Raw genomic sequence first — 21762 nt, forward strand, 5'->3', positions numbered from 1 at the left:
TAGTGGAAACTTCTTAATGTGATGGAGACTTTTTATCACGTAGTATCATATTTCCAGAGTTATCTTTTCCCTCCTTTTTAGAAGTAGATATTCTTGTGAATGATGGCTTATATCTCAAATAATTTTGGGAACATATTCTTATAGAATTGTGGCTGTTGAAAACTTCTTGTATTTGTGTTTTGGATTATTTTGTTGGGTTTTTTTCTTCTGTGGGGAAAAAAAAAAGTTAGGTACCATATTACAATGACAGGGATGAATATGAATAGAGGAATATATTTACCTGTAGAGGTAAAGCAAGAGTAGTTTACAGGTATAATTTTGGGAGCTTTGTTTAAGGTTTTTTTGTTTTGTTTTGTTTTTTTTAAATCCTCTACGAATAACTGTAATTCCAATGTGAGTGTTCTGGATGTTAAAATAAAAAAAAATTGCTAATCCTGCTGTAGGATACATGCTCCATTTGTATGACTATGGGAATCTGCTGTGTGTTTATACTAGGAGGGGTCTGATCCCTTTTGTTTGCTCAGTGCTAATGCCAGAAGTTTGTGAAACCTGTTCACTCGCCCTTGAGATGGAAAGGTCAGAGTTAACTTCTGCCCACAGGGACAGTCTAGAGAATTAGGGTAGGCATGGGTTCCAGTAAATCCAACTAAATATATCAAGAAGTTCTATTTGCAACTTTTTTTGGATGAACCCTTGTGTGTTTTTTATTTTGACTATGAACACAGTGTTGTGCAGACCTTGTATAAGTGCATTATTTAAGCCAATCCAAGCCCTCTTCTGTATATTGGGAATCCCTGGTAAGATGCCTAGACACAAGTGTTCCCTCTGCCAAATGGTGGTACTAAAGAATAACTTTTTCAGTTGACCTAATCCTAACCTTGATCATGTCCAGATTTGCTGCTACTCATAGCAAAAACTGGACCACCTTAATTTATCCTTCTTTTAATTTGTCAGTTTGGGGACATATTACCTTTCTAACTTTAGGAAACTATTTTTAAAATTTCTTTAGCTTTGGTTTGTTAGAAGCTACCCATTTGCAGTTGATGTTTAATTATTTTTTAGGACTCATGAGTTATGAAAATATTTATATAGTTAATCAGTTATACTACTAGTGGATAATGGCTAAAAATATAGTAAGTGACTTTAAAGTTATATATGGCTTATAATCTTTAAAGGGTTATAGGTCTTTAACTACCCAGTAAAACTATAGAGAATTTACAGATCACTGTTTTATTGGTATTATAACTTAACTACTTCTTTGAACTTTCATTACTGACTGTTGAGGCTTTTCAAGGATGACAGTATCTATTTTACCTTTTGGCTGTTACTTCTAAGAAATCTGTGATGTGAAAGCAATATATACATGCATTTAGGTAACAGATTGAGAAATTGAAACAATCCAGAAAAATGGTAATGGAAGTTGCAAAATATTAATATAGAGAGAGAGATGGATATAGGTATTTATATAATATATAAATAATATACATCAAAAATATGAATATTGTGCTGTTACTCATGTGGGAGTAAATGTATTATATAGTTTCCTGCCTTGTACAGCTAAGAGTGAGGAAAGAATGAATGCTCAGGGTTAATCTTCCAGTCCTAGGAGTAGCTTCTGGGTCTAATTTACCACCAAATGGGTGTAAATAATTGAAGTCTTTTTGGCCACAGGGCTATGAGCAGTGAAAATAGGAAAACACTTGCATTTAAGTAGTTGGCATAGCTACTACTAACCCCAATTAGGTCTTGAGTAATTAGGGCTATTCTCACAACTAGTTAGACAATTTCATACACATCTTGTTGGGTTAGATCAATTCCCCCAAAAAACCTGCAAATTGAAATTTAATACCTGTACTTCCTGGTGAAGCAGCAGCAGCTCATGCTGTGCAGGGCCTTGGGCTGGGTGGGCAGAGTCCAGGGCTGGATGGCCCCAAATCTCTTGAGTTACAGGGCTGGAGGAGCTTCCATTGCCCAGAGTTGAAACGGAGATAGACAGCCTTGGGGTGGAAAGAGAAAAAGCCACCTCTATTTGCAAAGTACTGTAAGAAGTGCTGTGAGAAATGTTCTTCTGTTCTCCCAATAATCCTAAATCCAGCTCTAACGTGTTCTGTTAAATAAAATTCAAAGGGTCACTTTCTCCCAAAAAGTCACCTAGGATTTTAGTGTTTGTTCAGCTCAGAGTGTCTTATAAAATTTACTCTGTTCTGTCTGAGACAAAAAAATTATGAATATGAAGCTGTACATAAAACATGGTTTTCAGCTCAGAACAACAGCACAAAAATTTACTTGAAATAATTGTGTGGACTGTCTTCTTCAATTGCTTTCAATAAAACTGAATATTTGCAGTTCATGTTATACCAACACAGTCCCAACCTGCTGGGCCAGGTTTGGTTTTGAGCAGCCCATAAAATGGTCTGTGCCTTCTTTTAATACCTTTTTTTTTCAATACCATTCCTCTAACTTTTAATCTCTACTTCAAAAAACAGTCAGCCATAGATATGTGTAATGTTTCTAAGCACTAAACCACACTGAGTTTCCTAAGTACTAAACCACACGTTTCATCTGAAGCCATCAAGAAGGAGCAATGTTTATGTGAGTCTGCAACAAATTCCACGTGTGAAGTCTCTCATTTACTGAAAATCTTCCATTCACTGAGGCCAATGGCTTGTGCCAGAGCTTTGTGGTGTGTCAGACGTGCAGATTGTTTCACTGCATCAGGAGTTTGCTCTGCTGTCCATTTGCCAGGTGTATTGAGGGAGAGGTGTGGGAAATGATGTTACTCCAAGGCTTTGATCCTTTTTTGTTAATGAGCTGGTTTACACCTCGGGTATTAAACAGTTGGAGACTTTTTTTTTGCTGTGAATGCTGCAGCTGATATGAAAACAACCTAAATTTGGAGTAATATAAGCTAAGTCAAGCAACATTTTTCCACCTCCAAGTAATGGATTCTATTGCCCCATAAATTTAAATGACTCTTGTTGCTTATTTCTTGTTTCCTCCTCCCATTCATTCTTTTTCTTACTCTTAACATCCTTGGAATATGGAAAGCATTTGGATTTAGTAGAATGGCTTTTGTTCTCAGTTTTAAAGCACAACATCTCTCTACCACCCGTGTGCTAACTGCCTCAATTTGTGGGTTTAACTTTTTCTAAACACACACACATGCACAGAGAAATCCTGCCTGTTGCCCTTCTTTTTGGGGGTCTGCAGGCAGGCATGGGTAATCTCAGATTACTGAATATAATTCCTGATTGTTACTGGATTCTCTGGATTAACCATTGTGTTGTAGGTTGAGGGAAATGAGCTCAGGTTCCACTTTTCTGTTCTGTTTTCTTACCCAGGGGCAAAGAGGAGACTGGGGAAATGACATTTCCTTAACTCTGCTGTCTTCTCCTCCTTTAATAAACTCACTGAAGGATGTTGATGTGTACCAGGGAGACATTATGCCTCATTTTGGGTAGGCATTTTCCTGAGTAATTTGTCCAGTGGTTTTTGTTTCTGTGAAAAATGGAAGTCTGTCAAGTGAGAGGTTTAGCAGAGGATGTTGTTGATGACAAGATTTGTTTTACCTGCTCATCTGTGCAGCAGTATGTCAGGTTGTCTTACTTACCCAAGGATGATGTGCACTCTGTGTTTTTGGTAGTTAGAGGTTTCCATTTTATTGTAATCTTGGAGCCCCAGCTCTGAGTGTGTCAGCTTTAAAGTTTAGCTCTCTGGTACGCATCCAAATATCTGAACATCTCTGTGTGTAAGACTGGTTTAATAACCCCCAAAGGGACCTCAGGTTTAGTTGAGGAGAATAAATAAATAACATAACATAGGAAATAAAATTAGAATTAGGTCTTCTCTTTCTCATATGTCATGTCATGAGGAAAAAGTTTGGTATCCAAACTTAATATAATATTAAATTTGGTAGATCAAAGAAAAGGTGTGAAAAGTTCCATATGGGGCTATTAGAACATTTTATTTAAAGTTCAGGTGGAGCTGATGTGTGTTCAAGGTTTTATGGGGTTGAGGGACAAGAGTTTTTTGGGAGTTTATTTTTCACAGGTCAAGTTGAATAAAAGCTGGAAAAAAATTCAATCCTCTTGCCCTTCTGAGGGTGAACAAAGTATCACTGATGTCATACAGGTAGAGTGACTGAATGATGAGCACATTCTGCAAAAATTTAATTTAATCTCAGGTCACCATTTGATTGCAGAGATTAAGAGTTCGGTTAACCTTTGGTGATTTCCCAGGGCTGCCTCAGAAGGGCCCCTCTGTGTGCTGACTGGAGGGAGCCTTGGGCAGCTGTCCTAAGGACAGGCACACCAGTGCCAAATGTAACTTTAATCAGGTGGATTTAGTTCATCTGCCTCTATAAACCTCAAATCAGAGAGGGAACCAGTGCCACATGATTGGGAAAGGAGTGTATGTCCATGCTGACAAACCTCTGTTGGCAAAAAAGGTTTTTTCTCTCTATAGAAATGTTCAAAATTGGGTTTGCTTGGCTATATTCAGTGCAAAGCAGTAGGTGTGGAAAAAAACTGAAATAACGGAGAGTGTAAATTAACAATCTAAATGCTACTTTCTGATTATCAGCACAAAATTAGACATTAAATAACACAGGAGGCATTCATAGGTATCAGTATTTTTCCTTTGCTTTTTCTGAAGTCTGATTTAGTGTTGATATGCTTAGTATCATACTACTATTCTTTTTTTCCTCCCCTTTTCAATGTCTTTGATTTTTAAAAATGTGGATAACTTTTTGCATACTGAACAAAAATCTATAAACCTGTTCCTTGCTGAAGCACTGAAATAGTCGTGCTCTTATGTCAGTAGTGTCAATAATGCTACAAGTTCAGACAGCCAAATGGAAGTCTCTTAAAGGAAGAAAAGTAAAAGAAAAAAAGGGTGCTCAGGACTCGTGACCCTCAGTGTGTATATTTGAAGTTTGGAAAAAATAACTGAGAAATAAAGATATCTATATATTACTGTATCTCACACTACGAATGCAATATGAACTGTCAGGTCTGACAGTTTTATTTCTAATTCTCTGTAGTTCCCAAGTTTGTTTTTGGTCAGCATCTATGTCTGCTTAATCAAGACTGAAATTTTCAGTTTACAGTTTTGATGGCCAAATGTATGACCTTTATGTTTTGGGGGGAAAATGTCACACTTTGGCAGTTGACTATGCAGAGATGCTTGAATTACAGGCACATATTAAAGGCAAAGAAAACAAAATAAATTTCATCCACTGATCAACACGGTCTTTTAATAAGACCGGTACACTATAGTAGCGATAAAAGGAAAAAGGTATTAAGAAGGTGGGGCAATGTGGGACAGAAGGAAAGGTAATTAATTGTCACTCAGGTGCTTTACTTCCGTGTAAATCTTGTCAGTGTTGGCTCTTGCAGCCCCAGTTTAATAACATTATAATAATATAAACATAAATATGTAACCTCACATTACACTCATATGGGAATCTCATACTTCACAACACAAAACTAAAGAATCTGATTCCTCTGAGCTGCCTTTTCTCCCATGGGACACCTGGGAGAGCAAAGGTGAATTTTTGAAAGGAGAGAAAGGACCACTTCAGAATTTTTTCTTCACCTTTCACCATTCATTCTTTGAATTTTTTTGTTCTACTCTCTCTTTGTCCCATCTCCTGGCACTTCAGGGAGATGATTTGAAACCTTGCCACTATTGGAGACTTCATATTTTCAGCACCCTGTCAGCATAATCTTAATAGCCTGATGCTTATAACATGGCTGTAGAAGTGCTGTAAGTGGTATCACCCAAAAGAGCTCTCTGTGTAGGTGAAACAAACTTCTCCATTCTTCAGAGCAAAACGAGTATTTATGCTATTTACACTTTCCTAAATGATCTCTCAGCATTCATTGTACATGCATTGTAGATACTACCAAGCTTGGGAGCACAGAAGAATGGCATAGGTAGAGATGTTCAGATGCATTGCAAACCTTTTGTTCAGCTGTCAGACCATCTGAATGAAGATGGTTTGTGTCAGGCATCCTATTACAGCTACTTCATGCTCAGGCTTGTTTCATTTGTTCTCTGGGTGAAGCTGGCAGGAGTCACTGCTACGTGAATGATCTTGCACCTGGAATCCTGAGCTTTTGCCCAGGAAATCTGCATAGAACCCCTATATTAATGAAAAGGCTCACATCCTGCTTGGTTCATGCTAATATAGATATCATTAATATTGATCACAGATTAAGCTTCTGTCTTCAAAGAAATATAGGTTTAATTATGGTTTAAATCCTTCTCTGTACTTTAATCTGTAATATTTTACTTTGAAGTTATAGTGTTTCTCTGGGTGCTGTTTTCACATCTGAGCATATTGTCGTGTAAAGCCCACTAAGCTGCTTCATGCCCATTTATTGCCCTTAAGAATTGATTCCGTCCCCTCAAGCATTTCCTTATTTTTTGAAAGTGTGCCTTTGTAGACTTTACAAGATGTGTTACCACATTAATCACTATAAATTCCAGTGTGTGCTTAAGGTCTTAAATGTTTGGTCCCAAGAGGCTTCACATTTAATACGTGAATTAAGCGCTCTTTACATACTGAAAAACGTGCAGAATAAAGACATTCTGTAGAACCTGAAACACCTTAAGAAGAGGTTTGTGTGTGCTGCTCTGCCTCACATTCTTCCTTTTGTAGCAGTGCTTTTTTGACAGTTTCTTGGTAAATTTGGCTTCCATGCTGTGTAATTAATTTGAACATTCATCTGTGCCTGACTGAAAATTTTTGATGGCTTCATCTTTTAATAAATAAATCTGATTGTCCTAAATTCCAAAGCAAATAAAATAAAAAGTATTGGAAGGTCCTAACTGCATTTTTCTCCAGTGATATCTATATGCTCTAATGCTCTGCTTAAGAACAGAGCAGGACACATCAATCAGAAATGCAGATACTGATTTACAGGGTATTCAATTAGAGACCTGTTTTGGAGAGGAGAAAGAAACTGAGCATTCAGCTGACCACAGTGTGTTCTTTGAGAATTCATTACTTGCTGTGTTGGAAAACTAACTGGTCAAGGAAACTTACCTTACCTGTCAGGGTTGCTATTTGAGAAAAAAACACTTGCCTCCGTCAGCACGGCTGTTTAGATAAACCGATCACTTCTCTAATCGATTCTGAGTGCTGAAAAGTTGCCATGGATACAAGATCCTGCAGCAATCAAAACAGAAGGTAAGTTTAGAATTGGAAGTGACAGATTTATTCATCACATACTTAACAAGCCTTTGAAGGGAAAGAGAGAGTTTGTCAGAGTCCTTAGGCTGTGTATAAAAAGATTGTGGAGAAATACTGAGAGAATTGCCAATAGGCACTTCAGTTGGAGAGGACTGGGTAATATTTGCATTAGAACCATTGCGCAGATGTGTTTGTTTGAAACTTTTGCTCTGGATGACAAAACCATCAAAGTCTGGAAGCCTGTTATCATTTATCTTCTGTCTTGCAAGAAACGGTCAGCTGCAAATTTCTGTCTTCTTGATGGAGGGTTTCAAACTGTTCCAGGCTCAGCTTAGGAGGCAAGGAATGCAGGCCATCCACTTCTGAAATCAAACCTTTGGATCCTTCTCTCTTTCAAAGTAATTTCAGAAAGTGAGTTTTTAATGTCCCCTACTAAAAATTGCTAGAATCCTGCAGAAGAGTTGATTGGATTTCTTTGTAATCCTGCTGAGCTGCCTTCTGCTGTCCTGTTTTATAGTCTTCTGAGTTTAGCGTATTTTTCAGCTGAGTGTTGCAGGGATGTCACTCCTTCATTTGCTGCTGATGTTGTGTCGCAGTTTGGTACACAGGACTCAGTCCTCAGAAATTCACTCACTTGTATGAGTGAGATGGGAAACAAAACAACAAAATCTACTTTAACTGTGAAAAGTCATGGAAGACAAATAAAAATAACCAACAGGAGAGGGAAGTGTTGCAGTCATTTCATTCTCCTGGGTAAGCTTCTTGCAGTCTTAGAACTGTGCTGAAATTAGTTTTCTCTCTTAGTTCTTTCAGACTCCTCAGAAATCACCTCTCTCCCTCCCACTTCTCTAAACCGAATGTATATGTAATAAGAGGACATGTAAAACCAAACTAATTTCCTGCTTTCTCCTATGTATAAACATACAGCGTTAATTGAATTTTTTTGGTAAATCAATGTGCACAAAAAAATAAAGCATATTTCCTTAGTTCAAAACATGTCTGGGTTGGAGGGTTTTGTGCTCAAATCAAGAAACCTCTGTGGCATTGTATAAACATGCAAAGAAAGTCAGTATAATTGATAGGATTTGGTTTTAATATTTTTTTGGTTTTCTTTTCAATGTGTGGCTTCCTAGTAAAACTTGGAGATTGAAATTCACTTGCGAAGAGCCAAGAGAAAGCATTTAGTGAATCTGTATGCAGCAACCCTGCTGTGTTTAGCTGGCCTCTCATCCCAAGGAGGTGAGCTGCCAGAGAGGTGCTGTGCAGCAGAGAGGGCACGAGGCAGGACTTTAAAGCTCACAACTGGTGTTTAAGTGCTCAATAGAACTGTTTGTCTCTGAATCAGTGTGGTGTGGGGCTCAGTCATGTGTTCCCTGGAGATGCTCTTCAAAAAAAGTTCTCATTTCACTGCATTCAGGAGTGCTCTTGCTTTTGCTTAGCAATTCAACTCTTGTACATTCTGTGTTTGTGATCACAAAAATGTTTTTCCACAGAATCTTCAGTCTTTGTGTCTGAGTATGCATCATTCAATACTTATGTCTTTAAGCTCACATGCACATTGTAAAAAATAATGCATTCTGTTACTAGACATAAATAATGATACAAATTTTGTTTCAATTTAAGTGGATCTGTCTTAATTAGTATACTATTACATATCTTCCTCTTCAGCATTCTGAGGGTTACAAATTAATGAAGTCCATCTCATAGCAAAAAAGACAAGTTTTCATTAAAAAATTGAGATTTTGTTTGCTACTATATCTGAAGCTAGTGCTATTCATGAAAATTTGGGTGGCTGCCCAATATTCTTTTGAAAATCCTCAATCCTCCAAAGATATGCAGAGGAATATGATTTAAGGTGTTCTCCTGTATGCTGTGTGTCTTTCTCCTTTGTTTCAAACAGTCACAGAGGAAGAACACCTCCTTATGGCCTTCAGAATCATAAAAAAATGAATAGCCAGCATTTGGTGGAGGGCTGGGGAGGGATGGAATCCCTAAAACACCTGGAACGCATTTGCCAAAATATTAATCGTAGGAGTAATTTCTAAGTATTTTGAGAAGGGTAAAAGAGTTTAATGCTCCCAAGACAGTTGCATGGGTGTCTCTTAAATTATACTTCTTCTTTTCTTTTTTTCTTTTTGCTTCTATAACTGCAAAGAATTATTGCTGTAGTTGTCCATTGCCCCACTGCAAGCATTTACCAGCTCCTCTGCGAACACTCCTGGTCTCTCCTGGTGCACAGCCAGCCTTGTTAGTGTAAATTAATGTTTTCTGGAGTGTCAGATGTATGTAAAGAGAGATGGTGTTAGAAGGTTATTTAGAGAGACAGACATAAGTATTTTTTTAATTCATTAAAATAGGTTTAAGTTGATGTTTTGCTCTGAACCAAACTTTCAATCTTCTATAGAATTTAATTTGTGAGGCTGCAACATTTTAGGCTATTCTGCTAGACCAAATCTGTCCATATCCTTCATGTACGAGGGAAGAGGGATCATTGCAAGGGTTGATCTCTATCTTACATCTCCGCTCTCAGTAATTTATAAATAATCACTTATTATATAAATAGAATTTTTTGTATTTCCACTTAAAATTTGTTATATTTCCACTTATAATTAACTCTCTAAAATCTAATACCTACTTAAGGAATGATGTCATTAAAAAATACAATCTATATTCAACAGGGAAATACATTGTTTGGATGTTTGGATAAGGAAAACATGAGAGAGAATGTAATACATATCACCATGCATAGCATGTAAGGAGAATAGTTTTGTACTATTAGATACAGGTTAATCTTTACATTATAAAATTAAGTAATTTTGCCTCACTACTTAGATCTACAGCAATTTTTCCTCCGTTATTGTGTTAGCAAGTGAAGCATGACCTTATTGAATTGGAAATCCTGTTAGTCCTTTGTACCAAAGTCACAAATCACAAAGAGAGTTGCACTAGAATACTCTGGGGTAAATACTCAGGTCTGAAAACTGAATTTACCTTACTTTGGCTATCCTAGAGGTATAATACTCCTTAATGTATTTTTCTGTGTGTATCCTTGGTGGACTTTATAAAAGGTTTAAAATAAGAGGTCTGAGAGTAAAATTAATTTTACTCTCTTTACACACCATACAATAAATCCATTTCAACAAACATGGAAACTGGATATCCTATCCTGGGATGCAGTTGTATAAGTTAGCTAATGCATCAATTACTTCTCTACTGTTTTTTCATTGAAATTCATGATAAGGTCCTATTTAGAACTGTTATAGTATAATATTTCTTAAGAGAGGAAGGAAATTATTTTATGCTAAGGAATGGGCTATAATTCCTGAGAATGTAATGGAATTGTCCCTTGAAAACCTCAAGCTGAGATACAACAACTTGCTTCCTGCCTAGGCAGGCTGTTCTAAGAGCAGGGGGCTGAAGTGGCCACTGATTTGAACTGTACCCCCTGATCAGCAGTTCAAACTCTTGGCAAGTTTTGATTTATAGCCTTGCAGGTTTAGGAATAGGAGAAGGCAGGGAGCTGCTCCATTAAGCTCCATTGTGTCTGATTATGCACTTTGCCCTCTGAAGAAGGATCATGCAAAACAGTATTGGGAGCTCTATATCCATGCTGGTCTTTTTGTGGGGCAATTTCAACAGAGTCATACAGGAATGGAAATTTCATCCTGACAAATGAGTGAATCATCTTTTAATTCTGCCAGGACTGAAATGTATTGCTCTAAAACTAGAATCTCTAAAGGTATGAAACTCATTACCTCTTCAAGCTGTCAAGTACAACTAAAATCTGAATCTTTAAACCCTTTTTTTTCCAGACACTAATTTCCTTTTTGGTGTGAACTGCTTTAATGCTCTCTGCAATGCACTGAACTGAAACCTGAGTTTCTGGAGAGTTTCTCAGAGTTTCAGGTCCTGATTAACAGCAGGATGATGCTCATTAGTATAACATTATTTTATTACTAGATAATTAGGCTGATAATGCCGATTCAGATCTTGATCACTTTGATAAGAGCACAGAATGAAGCTGATAATTAGGAATTCTAATTTGTTAACTGGATATTTGTTCACAGACCCTAGATTGACCACCAAAAAAGATTTCAAAAGTAGTTTTCTGCTTTCACTCTCTTTTCATTTTGGAGGTTCAAAACCACTAAATAGACATGGGACAGATCACCTAAATTCAGGAGAGTAAAATATGGTTGGCATATGGAGTCACTAAATAATTTATTACCTATTCAACTATCAGTGAATAATTTTATATTTTTAAGATAATATTGATGGGCTCTTTAAAAAAATGGATCAAAGAATTTAATTCTGAAATCACTAACACTGTTGGATATACTATGATGTAACTGTAAAGATTAAATAAACTTACCACTCAATGCTTCAGCCTGTTAAGCTAATTTTATACTTTACAAATTGTTTTGCCCAGAACTTTTTCTTCTCTCTAATGAGAACTGTCTCCTTTGAATGTCCTGCTTCAAAGTATACTGGGGACATGTGAATTATTCAATATAAGATATTGTGATCTGCAAAATTTCCGAGTTGGTTTGTGTCTGGACATCCAACAAAAGCCTACGGTGGCCACTTTGCTCTGTGGATTTCCTTCTTCACTGACTTTTCTCAGTGCTCAGAATGGTTAGAATTTTGTTTAGTCGTTGTTGAGTAAGGAATGGCACACACTCATAACATGTTAATTTCTTTCTTTTAGGGGAGGACCATAAGAATTCCTCCTGATGCTAATTTAAAAAATTAGTTCATTTGTATAGATCGATTGTTTGCTGTTTACTCTCTGAATATTTAGCAGCAGAAAATTACTGGCAGGAGTTGTTACTGACACAGCAAATTTTAAATTGACACTAGAGAGCATTTATGGGAAATATGTTTCACAGCTGGAGTAGGAAGATTGAGTAGAAAATCATCACCTTAATACTCTGTGATCTGCATGGGTAAAGAAATCAGCATGTTTTGACTGTCTAAAAAAATTAGTGAGAAACGGGTAGCAGAACAAGTGGCTTTTACCTGCAAGATGGCTTTTAAACAGCATGGAATTGTGAGTAATGCAATCATCTAATAGGGAAGCCCTAAAGAGGTCTCTCTTCCTCTGAAATTTGGTACTAAAAATAAAAGCAGGTGACAATTCCATAGCTGTATGTGGAGGCTTGGTTGTTGGATGATCATCTATAAGTCAAGACATGAAAAAAATTCAGTGCTAATGGACATGTAGCTGAGGCACAAAATATACACTTGTGAAGTACAAAAGAGGTCACACCAATGCAAGTATATGAATTAGAGTTTATAGATTTTCATGTACACTTTCTGTATTTTTTGCACCAAAGACACTGCTAAACCACAAGCATAACAAAGCATGCAAATGCCTTATTTCCATAAGAAATAAGGTTTGCTTTTCTTTTCTCTTCCCCCTTTAACAATTAGTAAATGCAAATAATAAGAGACAGAAAAATTACCTTGAGTTAACTGAATAACAGAAATGTTGGACCACGGTAACTGGAAAACTTGGAAAGGTATTGGGTTGTTTCAATATATCCATGGTCTAGAAGGCCACTTTTTGTTTCTTTGTTTTTCTCCTGCCTGAACATTATCATCTTTATGTCCTTCTGGCAATACAAAGAAGGTCTCAGGTTTAAAGTAATTTGCTCTTGATTTTAAAAAAACAGTTACAGAACCAAAGTGAAATAAAAAGACCAAAGGGTTAATAAATCTTTTGCGTCTTCTAGAAAATCTTTATAATTTAAATATTGAAAGTGATTATTTGGATGTACTTCTCCAGTGCTTTTAGGTGATATTTCAGATAGCAGTGTGGTGAACTGGAGTTAATGTACAGTCATCTTCAAAATTTTAAGTCTTGTGGTAAACCAGATTGTACTACCTTGGATGTGAATTGCGTCACTGAGTTGAACACTCATGTTCCTGATGAAAAAGAGTTCCTGCCAAGAGCAGACCCAGCCTGAGCTGGCTGAGGCCAGCTGAGAGCAGGATGTGGTGTTTGCTGCTGCTCACACAGGGCAGCTGATTTATAATTAGAAGTCTAAGTCCAACTCCTTCTTGTTCACCTGAAAAGAAGAAATAATTCTTATCTGGCTTTTCAGTCGTGCAGTGTGAGATTTAATTTCTCTTCTCTCGTTACCTGCAAATACAAAGGTATTTAGGAATATGCTCTCTGACTTGGTGAGGTTTTCTTCTATAAATCTCTTTTCAGTGCAAACTACACCTAGTCATTATTAAAGCTGGTGGTGGCTGTGTTTACATTGGAACTACAGAACTATGTAAGTATTTCAAGAAAATATTGCCATACTACTTTTGCTTCCGTTTGTGGAGCTTGATTTGTTTTCACTGGGCCTTGGATGTTTTCTCCAGATTTGCTATACAGACCCTGAAATTCGTTAATCACATGTTAGCTCTGGGGTACTAACCCCAACTTCACAAGGGGGTGGAAAGTGTGGAGTGAGAGACAGGATAATTTTACTCTTACTAATAGCTCTTAGGTAAAGCAGTTCTCAAAACAACTTTTTTTTTTTTTTTTTTTTTTTTTTTTTTTTGGCTATTAAGTTTCTTGGTCTCTTATTCTCATCATTCTCAAGAAAGGCTAGTTCTTGGTTCCCTGAGTTAAACTGTGCTGGATGCCAGAGGAGTTTAAAGTTTTCTGCATGATAACATTGAATGAACTGTGTTAATTTTCTTTGCTAAATAACGTGCTCTGCTATATGTTTCAATCTCTTGTTCATCTGATATATTAGACATACATTACTGGTGTTTAATGAATGTACCAAGATGTCTCTCTTAGAAATGATAACTATATAAATAATTCAAGTAGTCAGAAATCCAAATTACTGTGGCTTGCCTTCTGCTTTCTCCCCTGGCAATCTGACACCACAAGAATATATGGGTAGGGAATGCTGCTTGGGAATGATGGAGAATAGTTTTCACTTCCTCTACACGAGAAATTAAAGACTGTCAATATGAAAGAACAGCTAATATATTGTGATTTGCCGTTAGACCTCTGAAACCAGCATCAGGGGATAAAAACTGAAGAGAGCAACAGGCTTGAGCAGTTTCAACCCATGAACTCCTTCACAGTGGTTAGGGCTGCCCAGCATCCTGACAAGATAGCATGTTCTGGACACAGGTGTGGGAATCACACTGGAATTGTGATTAAACTGCATATTGCAGTTGAGATATATATCTCTATCATCAAATATAACCTACCTTTATGCAAGATATTTTGTACCACTCCACTAAATCAGAAATCTGGCGTAACATCAGTGATCTTCAAATTCGTAAATATTCTATTAAGTAGTACACCCTACACTTATAAAATATCTAAAAGAGCCGGGTTAGTGAGCACTGGCCTCTGACAAATGCTGTTAATCAGGATGGTCTTACCAGAGTGATTTTTCTAAGGAAAGCAATATCTAGTCATAAAATAAATGTTCATCCTGTGAAATTGTTTGATGTCCAAAGTGGCACTAAAATGCCCTATTGCTTGCAGGCTAATGGTCAAGTGCAAGCAAACGCAGCGTGTTGAAGGACAGAGGATGGGAAATTGGCCGTTGTGGAATGAGAGGGCTGACATGAGAAGCAGAGCATTTCAGTGAGGATGTGAGAAATACTTGTAATGACTCAAGAAAAATGAATCTAGCAAATAAGCTTAGAACTGCTGCCAGATCTAACATTGCTGATGGTTTTACGAGACGTGAAAAAAAAAAAAAAGGAAAGCAAATGAATATTTTCTGACAATATTGGTATTATAACTCTTGGGACTTATTTGTGTAGCTTTGTTTTTTCAATTATGGCAATATTAAGTCAATTGAAAAAAGTCCGTTAATATTTTTGGTGATTTTCTACATTTCTAGGCCTTTTGATAAAAGGAGAAATACAATATATTACTCCTCTTAAATTCTATCTGCTTCATATTTATCCCTTACTGCTTTGTAGGTAGGGTGTAAGAATGTTGCTTGGTACATAAGTTAGATGCTGAACTATTGCTGTTCATGTTTTGTAAGAATATATATAATATGTGTGTGTGTAAAAAATCTCTCATACATGTCAGGTAAAAATATTATCCTTTTTTCTTTTGTCTTCTGCGGATTGAGAAGACACTGTAAGGAGACTGGTACTTCTAGGTCCACTTCAATGAGAGTGTCTCATTTTCTTAAAACTAAAATATCTTCTGGGGAAATGAAATGCAGCAGGTCCTGATGCTTTACCTAGCAATGAATAATTCATATGCAATGAATAGAAGCTAAAATACCTTCTTTACAAGTGAAAATACAAGCAATGCTTTTCCCTTTGAAAAAAGTGGGTAGCTACAGAACTTGGGAAACTATTTGAAACATATCGAATACTGTATAACAAATAATAGTTTTGTTTTGCATTTTGTTTATAACTGTACCTGTTTGTTACTTTTATGATGTTCACACAAGGTGCATAGAATAATACTGTAACTTTATCACAGCTCACTTTGGTGTTTTTGTTCCAAAAAAATCCCTGTGCTTGCCAAAACCTCTTGTTGATACCAGTGTGTGATGTGGGAGGGCAGTTCAGACTTCAGAGGAGCCAAATGCCATTTATCTGCATCATGTTGTTATCTATACGGGCTTTTTCAAAATGCCCTTTCCTTACTTGCTGATTATGATATGAATCACATTATGAGAAATTTGTATCCTCATATGTGTCTACTAAACAAGCTTTTACAAGGGCTACTTTGGTGTGATTGCTGATGTCCTGTGTTGCTGGGAAATGAAGTAATTTCATGTCTTATGAATACTTGGTGTAGGATATGCTATGAAAAATATCCTTAAAAAAATCTGCTGAAAATACTTATGAAGTATTTGAAGACCCATAACTCTAGAACCGACTGCCACAAATTATATTAAAGAAGGAGAATGAAAAAAGTAATTTTTTTGCTGATGGAAGTTGGCAGCTGTATCACTCATTTTCTTAGTGAAATGGATTCAGCGGAATTAATGTTGGACATAAAACTTCCTTTGAGAGGCAAAACTGCTTAAATTGCAACCATATAAATATGATAGGTCTTCCATAGGAATAGGAATGAAGATTTCTAATAAAATACAGGCTTAACTGGAAAAGTGTTTTAGATGTGTGCAGGGGAGGGTACATCCATTTCCAAGAACCACACCTGGCACTCCTGTATGTCTCAAAACCCCGCTTGTGTGGGCAGACACATGCTTTGGGCAAACACAGCCTTTCTTGGTGTTTTCAGTGTACAGAACTGATTTTGTTTGGGAGGATTGATTTTTTATTTTAGTTTCAGCTGTTGCAATTCTTCCTTTCAATCTAGAGTTAAATTTTCAGAATTTTAGCCAACAATGCAGCCATCCTGCAAACCCCAGCATAGGCCCTTTTCCCATGGACAGACAATCATTATTCTGCCCTCCAACCTAAATAACCATTACTCTTATGTAAGGCAGCTGCTTCCATTTTAAGGGTGTTTCTGACCAGGTACTGAGCAATTGCCTTGCTATTAATATTATTATTTCATTTAATAGTGAAGCAACTACTTGGCCCAAGTGTCTCATTCTCCCTTTTGTTGTGGAATAACTTTATCTCTTTGGAAATGGGCAGTCACAGGAGGGCAAGTGTGTTTCATACAGATCATACAATGATGGTTTGGGGAAGCAATGATATCTTTGTTAAAACAATTGGTCTCAGGAAGCCGTCAGTAAGCACAGAGAATTGTGTGCATCAAGCTTAGATTGCTAGCATTGACATGAGAGTTTGGGCACTTTTTTTTTGCCAAGCTTTCTTTTTTCTAAGATAATTTTTTATTGTGTTGTTCAGTCAAACATACTTATAGGCATTGACAGACATCACAGAATTGTCTTCCTCAAAGGGAATTTTTTAAGTTTGATAAATTCTTTTTTTTTCTAATTTCTTTTTTTGACTTTTTAAAAGCTGTGGGAGGCAGGGACTTAATCAGCCAAACAATAATTTTTATATAGGTAATTTACATATAACTGAATCAAAACTGCAGTTCCCTGACAGCTTTCAAAGGCCATACCAATATGTCCCAATAATATAGGTTCAATTTTTAAAAATTCAGACTGGCTCTGAATTTTAATCCCTAGTTTAGTCCTAGACCAAACTGGCCCATATTAAAATTTCCTTCTCCAAGTTGCCTTTCCCATCTTCCCCTTGGTCTGTCACAACATTAACATGGCACTAGCTGTGCTCACTCTGCCTTTTTGAAACCAAATGGACCTCTCCTAAATTCAGTGAATCTGACAGCTGGAGAGCCCTTGGTGATGAGTTTTTTGGTATTCTTAAACTTTTTGTTGCTGGAGTACTTTTTTAACCACTGCAACAGGAATTAATTGATGAAGCAATGAATGCAGAAGCCAGGTGCTTTTCCCTTGCCCAGATTATCCTGTGCCTTCACTGGGAATTGTCCCCTTGCAGTACTGAAGAAAACTGAACTCAGTCCCCTAGGCAGGGTGAAGTCAGTGTGCTGGAGAGCTGAAAATGTTTGCATTTCTTTGTGGCTGCTGCCATAGGGAAGCTGAGCAGCCTTGGACTGCAGTGGCTGCACCTCCTGAGCAACAGGTGGGGTCAGGGTTTCAAAGCTGAAACAGGTGGTGTCAGGTGGGATTTGAAGCTTAAATCTCTGATTTTTTTGTTTGTAGCCTGGACTAAATATGTGTCAAGCGTCTATACCAGTTTTCTTTAAACACAAATTAGTTCTCTTAACCAGCCTCTGTTTTGTTTAAAAAAAACAAACCAGAGGTCCTCATGTGTCCTTGGAGGTTTAAAACAGTAAGGTGTCCTTAACACCTTAGCTAAAATACATTTACTTTAGTCTTCTTTCATAGTTCACCAAGTGACCTGGAGCACAAGCTATCGAAATGACGTGCCTGGCAAGATGAAGAAGTCTTCAGCTGGAAAATGAGGGTACAGTAAATGCATCTCGCTTGGCTTGGGAGTTAGCAGGAATCTCAGATTTGGGAAATGAGTCAGTACCTTGCTCAGGAAATCAGCATGGGTATGACAACAACAAGTAAGACACACTAAAGAATTTTTTTATTTCTTTCTTTCCTTTTTCAAACATAAAATTTGACCCAAGTAATTCTGTCTCAGCTCCCTCAAGGACATGCTCATTATTATTCTGTGTAAGGTCAGGACAGGAAGGAGATGGGTTATGCTGTGCTTAGCAATGGGCCTGAAGAGCTTAACCAAATCAGACCAAGGATAATGGAATCGATAGTAAGGGACAAAATAAGCAGTGCTGCTCTCTGAATATCACATTAGTGTCACACGTTTTCCTTTCTGTTTTGTGAAAGAAAAGCTCTGGGCTCATATAAATGTCTGTTTGTTTTTCAGGTGTGGTGGTGCTCAAGAGTTCTCCCTCTATAATGACAGAAAATTGAAGGCAGACAAAGATGGATGGGGGGAAAAGTAGAACAAAAAAATGAGTGGGATAAAGTTAAGGACCCAGGGTTTGGTATTAGCAATGAGGAAGTAAAAAGGGGATCACCAGAATGAAAAGACCCCCCCCCTTTCCCAAATAAAAAAAATGCCACCCGTAATGACTAAAACCCCTAGTGGCCCATGCATTCCAGTAGTTTTAGGGTTGGATTAATCTCTCCCAATTCAGGTATCCAAAGAGTATATTTTTGTATTTGACAATTTATTTTTTTAATAATAGAAAATAACTAGGGGCTGTCTAGGAATAACTGACCCTATTACAAAGATAGAAATTGGGATAGTGTGTAAGTCCTATTGCATCAGTAATATTGTGGTATTGTGGCCTAAATGTAAGTGTAGGCGTGACTTCCTATTTATATATTTGTATATCCCTATTCTTCCTGCTTCTTTCTTCTTTCTTTTGCTGTGTTTTGGAAACTCAAAGGCTTGTAGCTGCTTTCTGTTTGTTACTCTGATGATTTTACCAATGAAAACACAACTCTCTTTCTTGGCTTTTTAATCCAGTCATCTAGGTCTGTATGTAGTGGTTCACAGTCAGCATGGGAAATTTCAGTTAAAATCAACTGATGCTGAATTGTTAATGTTTTCATTGAATTGTCAAACTTGGTGAATTCATTGGTGTATCAACAAGAGACCTTCTGAGAAAATTCATATAAATGTTTGTTTTAAAATTTGTGGAGAAAAGGTACAGAAATGTCTTGTTCTTGCTCTATTTTTTGCCTATATTGCCACACCAAAAAGTTTTCATACCCCCTAAATATCATATTTTGTTAGAGTAAGTCTAGATTTCAGGAACAGCATTAATTTCTGGGTAAACATGTAAAAGGAGAGTGAGATTCTTTTCTTCCACAGCTCAGAAGTTTAGTTCTCTCTCCAGAACAGCCACTTTTAATTGCAGAGCTGCCCATTTGTTGTGTTTCTGACAAGGGTCCTGCATAAAGCCATTGCATTTTGTTACTGATTTCATAGAATTAAGTTTGACACTGCTGACTTGAGAGGCATCATAGAACTTTGCTATGAGAGGGTAAAAATGTAGTAAGGAAAGAAAATAATATACAATAGATTAAAGGGGGGCAGAACCCCAAAATGCTCACGTCTAGTGAAAAAGAGATGAGATTACTGAAGGAAACATAATTACCTGACTTCATGACGAAGGTCACTCTGTCAGCTCTATGGTGCAGAAGAGACTGAATTAAGAGCTGTCTGCCAAAGAAGCAGGAAAGTAATGAGGGGAAACTTCCTGCCTATACAGCTGCAAACATCTGAGAAGGAGGAGTGGAGAGCCACTCACTTATCTAGAAATGCCTTTCAAGAGTCCTTTTGAAATGGTGCACTTGGGAGAACATTTACCTGAACAACAGCAAGTAATCCCTAATTGAACTGCCAGAGGCTGTTTCTTGACAATGCAAAGCATTTTACTTTTATCCTTCCCTTTTCTGGTGCTGATTGATAGATGGGTTGATTCTGCGGTTGCCACTGTAATAGAAATCATCACAATACTATCAAGTACAGTTTGGAGAGGGTTTTATGTGTCATACTCTCTCTTTTCAGTAACTTTATCGAGATCAAAACCAAACCAATTGGCTTAAAAACACTTGAACTATTTAGAGACAAGTCCTTGTGTACGGGTTTTGATTTATGTAAGTCGTCCAAAAAATTCAAAAGGTAATAAACCTTAAAACAAAAGTTAAGTTTTAGTGTGAATTAAAAACATACAAATACCAATATTCATTGAAAACACTTTTAATTAGCTACTTATCAAGGGTCTAATTGTATGTGTTTATATAATTTAATGAATTTCTTGCTATCTCTGAATTTCTATTTAAAAAATTACTGCTCTGTTTTAGTCGCTGCTGTAGCTAAACCCATGATTTTAAGGATGATATTTCTTCTTTCATGTCTGGGTCTTGAGTATTGTTGTCATTAAAACAGCAGGTTGGGAAAAGAAAATCTGTTCATGAAACAAGAACAATTTATCCACATGCCACACACTCAGAGTCTGGATCAGTTTGCACAGCCTGTTCTCGCTGAGCCCAGCCAAGTTCACATGTGTTGCATTTAGTATCAGCTGATGCATTATATATAAATATGTTGTACTTTTCAATTCTTTGTCAGAGACCTACAAGTTTACTTTAGTAATTTTATTTTATTACAAAAATACTGTATCTGGACCTTTTGTTGACTCTGTTCATTGCTTTCACAGCAAGACTCTTCATGAAAGTCATTAAAGACTCAATGAATCTTACAGATACCATTATGTGGATATGTTCTCATCTTTCTTCCCAAATGTGGTGGCCCCTTCTGAGTATGTAAACAGAAATGCAACCAAGTGTTGGCTGTGAGAAATGATGAAATAAATTGTTTAAACAGCACCAGGAGTTTGGGTGAACCAGACTCTTTTCTGGCACTGATGTCTTTTCTGGATTCTGTGAAAGGAAAACCCTAGAGCATTTAGAACAAGCAATCTCTTCAGCCTTCCCCTTTTAATGACTAGTAGTTTACTTATTTTTAAAATCGTTTTTCTACTTTGCACTTGAGGACATAGAATAGGTAGTGATATGGTCACATATATGGCACTGATTTTGCTCACTTCAATCAGTCAACGTGCGACAAAAATATGTAACTGCTACTCTGATGCCTATTCTTGTCTATAAGTATTGGAGGAGGAGTTGCATTTCATCTGTTGTCCGTGAAACTGGTAGGGGAATAGAAATGAGAAAAACTGAGCAGCTTTTCCAAGTAAAGAAAGTCTTGGGCAAAACCTGTGATAGATTTAAAGCTTTTAATGTCCTTCACCCCAGCTCTGCTCTCAGTGAATTTTCTGTTCCCAGGGAGACCTGTGTGGCCATTTCTCTCTGTCATCTGAAAAACTTTTCTCTGAAGTACTAAGGTTTTATCCAGCAATTATTGCAGGTAAACCCCCCCCCAAAACCTACATGTATTTATCTACTTTATTTATTTTAAGAGAAAACCATGAAATATCTCACCTGGAATTCTTCAAAATGCTGATCTACTGCACCCCTAGAAAGGGGAAGTTGTTGGTATTTTAGGCCACCTCTCTCTTCAATTTGATTGGTGATTTCTGATTTATTTATGAATCACAC

At 37.0% G+C, this 21762-nt stretch overlaps 1 long non-coding RNA gene across 1 annotated transcript in view; it reads left to right on the forward strand.

Moving 5' to 3' along the window:
- Positions 1-20989, forward strand: part of LOC138114915 (uncharacterized) — a 31666-nt gene extending 10677 nt beyond the window's left edge. The window contains exons 2-3 of the long non-coding RNA XR_011152881.1: positions 18046-18124; positions 18554-20989. This is a non-coding gene — a long non-coding RNA (uncharacterized lncRNA). The remainder of the gene's footprint in view (positions 1-18045; positions 18125-18553) is intronic.
- The last annotated feature ends 773 nt before the right edge of the window (positions 20990-21762 follow it).

Source organism: Aphelocoma coerulescens, chromosome 9 (assembly GCF_041296385.1).
Source record: "Aphelocoma coerulescens isolate FSJ_1873_10779 chromosome 9, UR_Acoe_1.0, whole genome shotgun sequence".
In the NCBI taxonomy this organism is placed as follows: domain Eukaryota; kingdom Metazoa; phylum Chordata; class Aves; order Passeriformes; family Corvidae; genus Aphelocoma; species Aphelocoma coerulescens.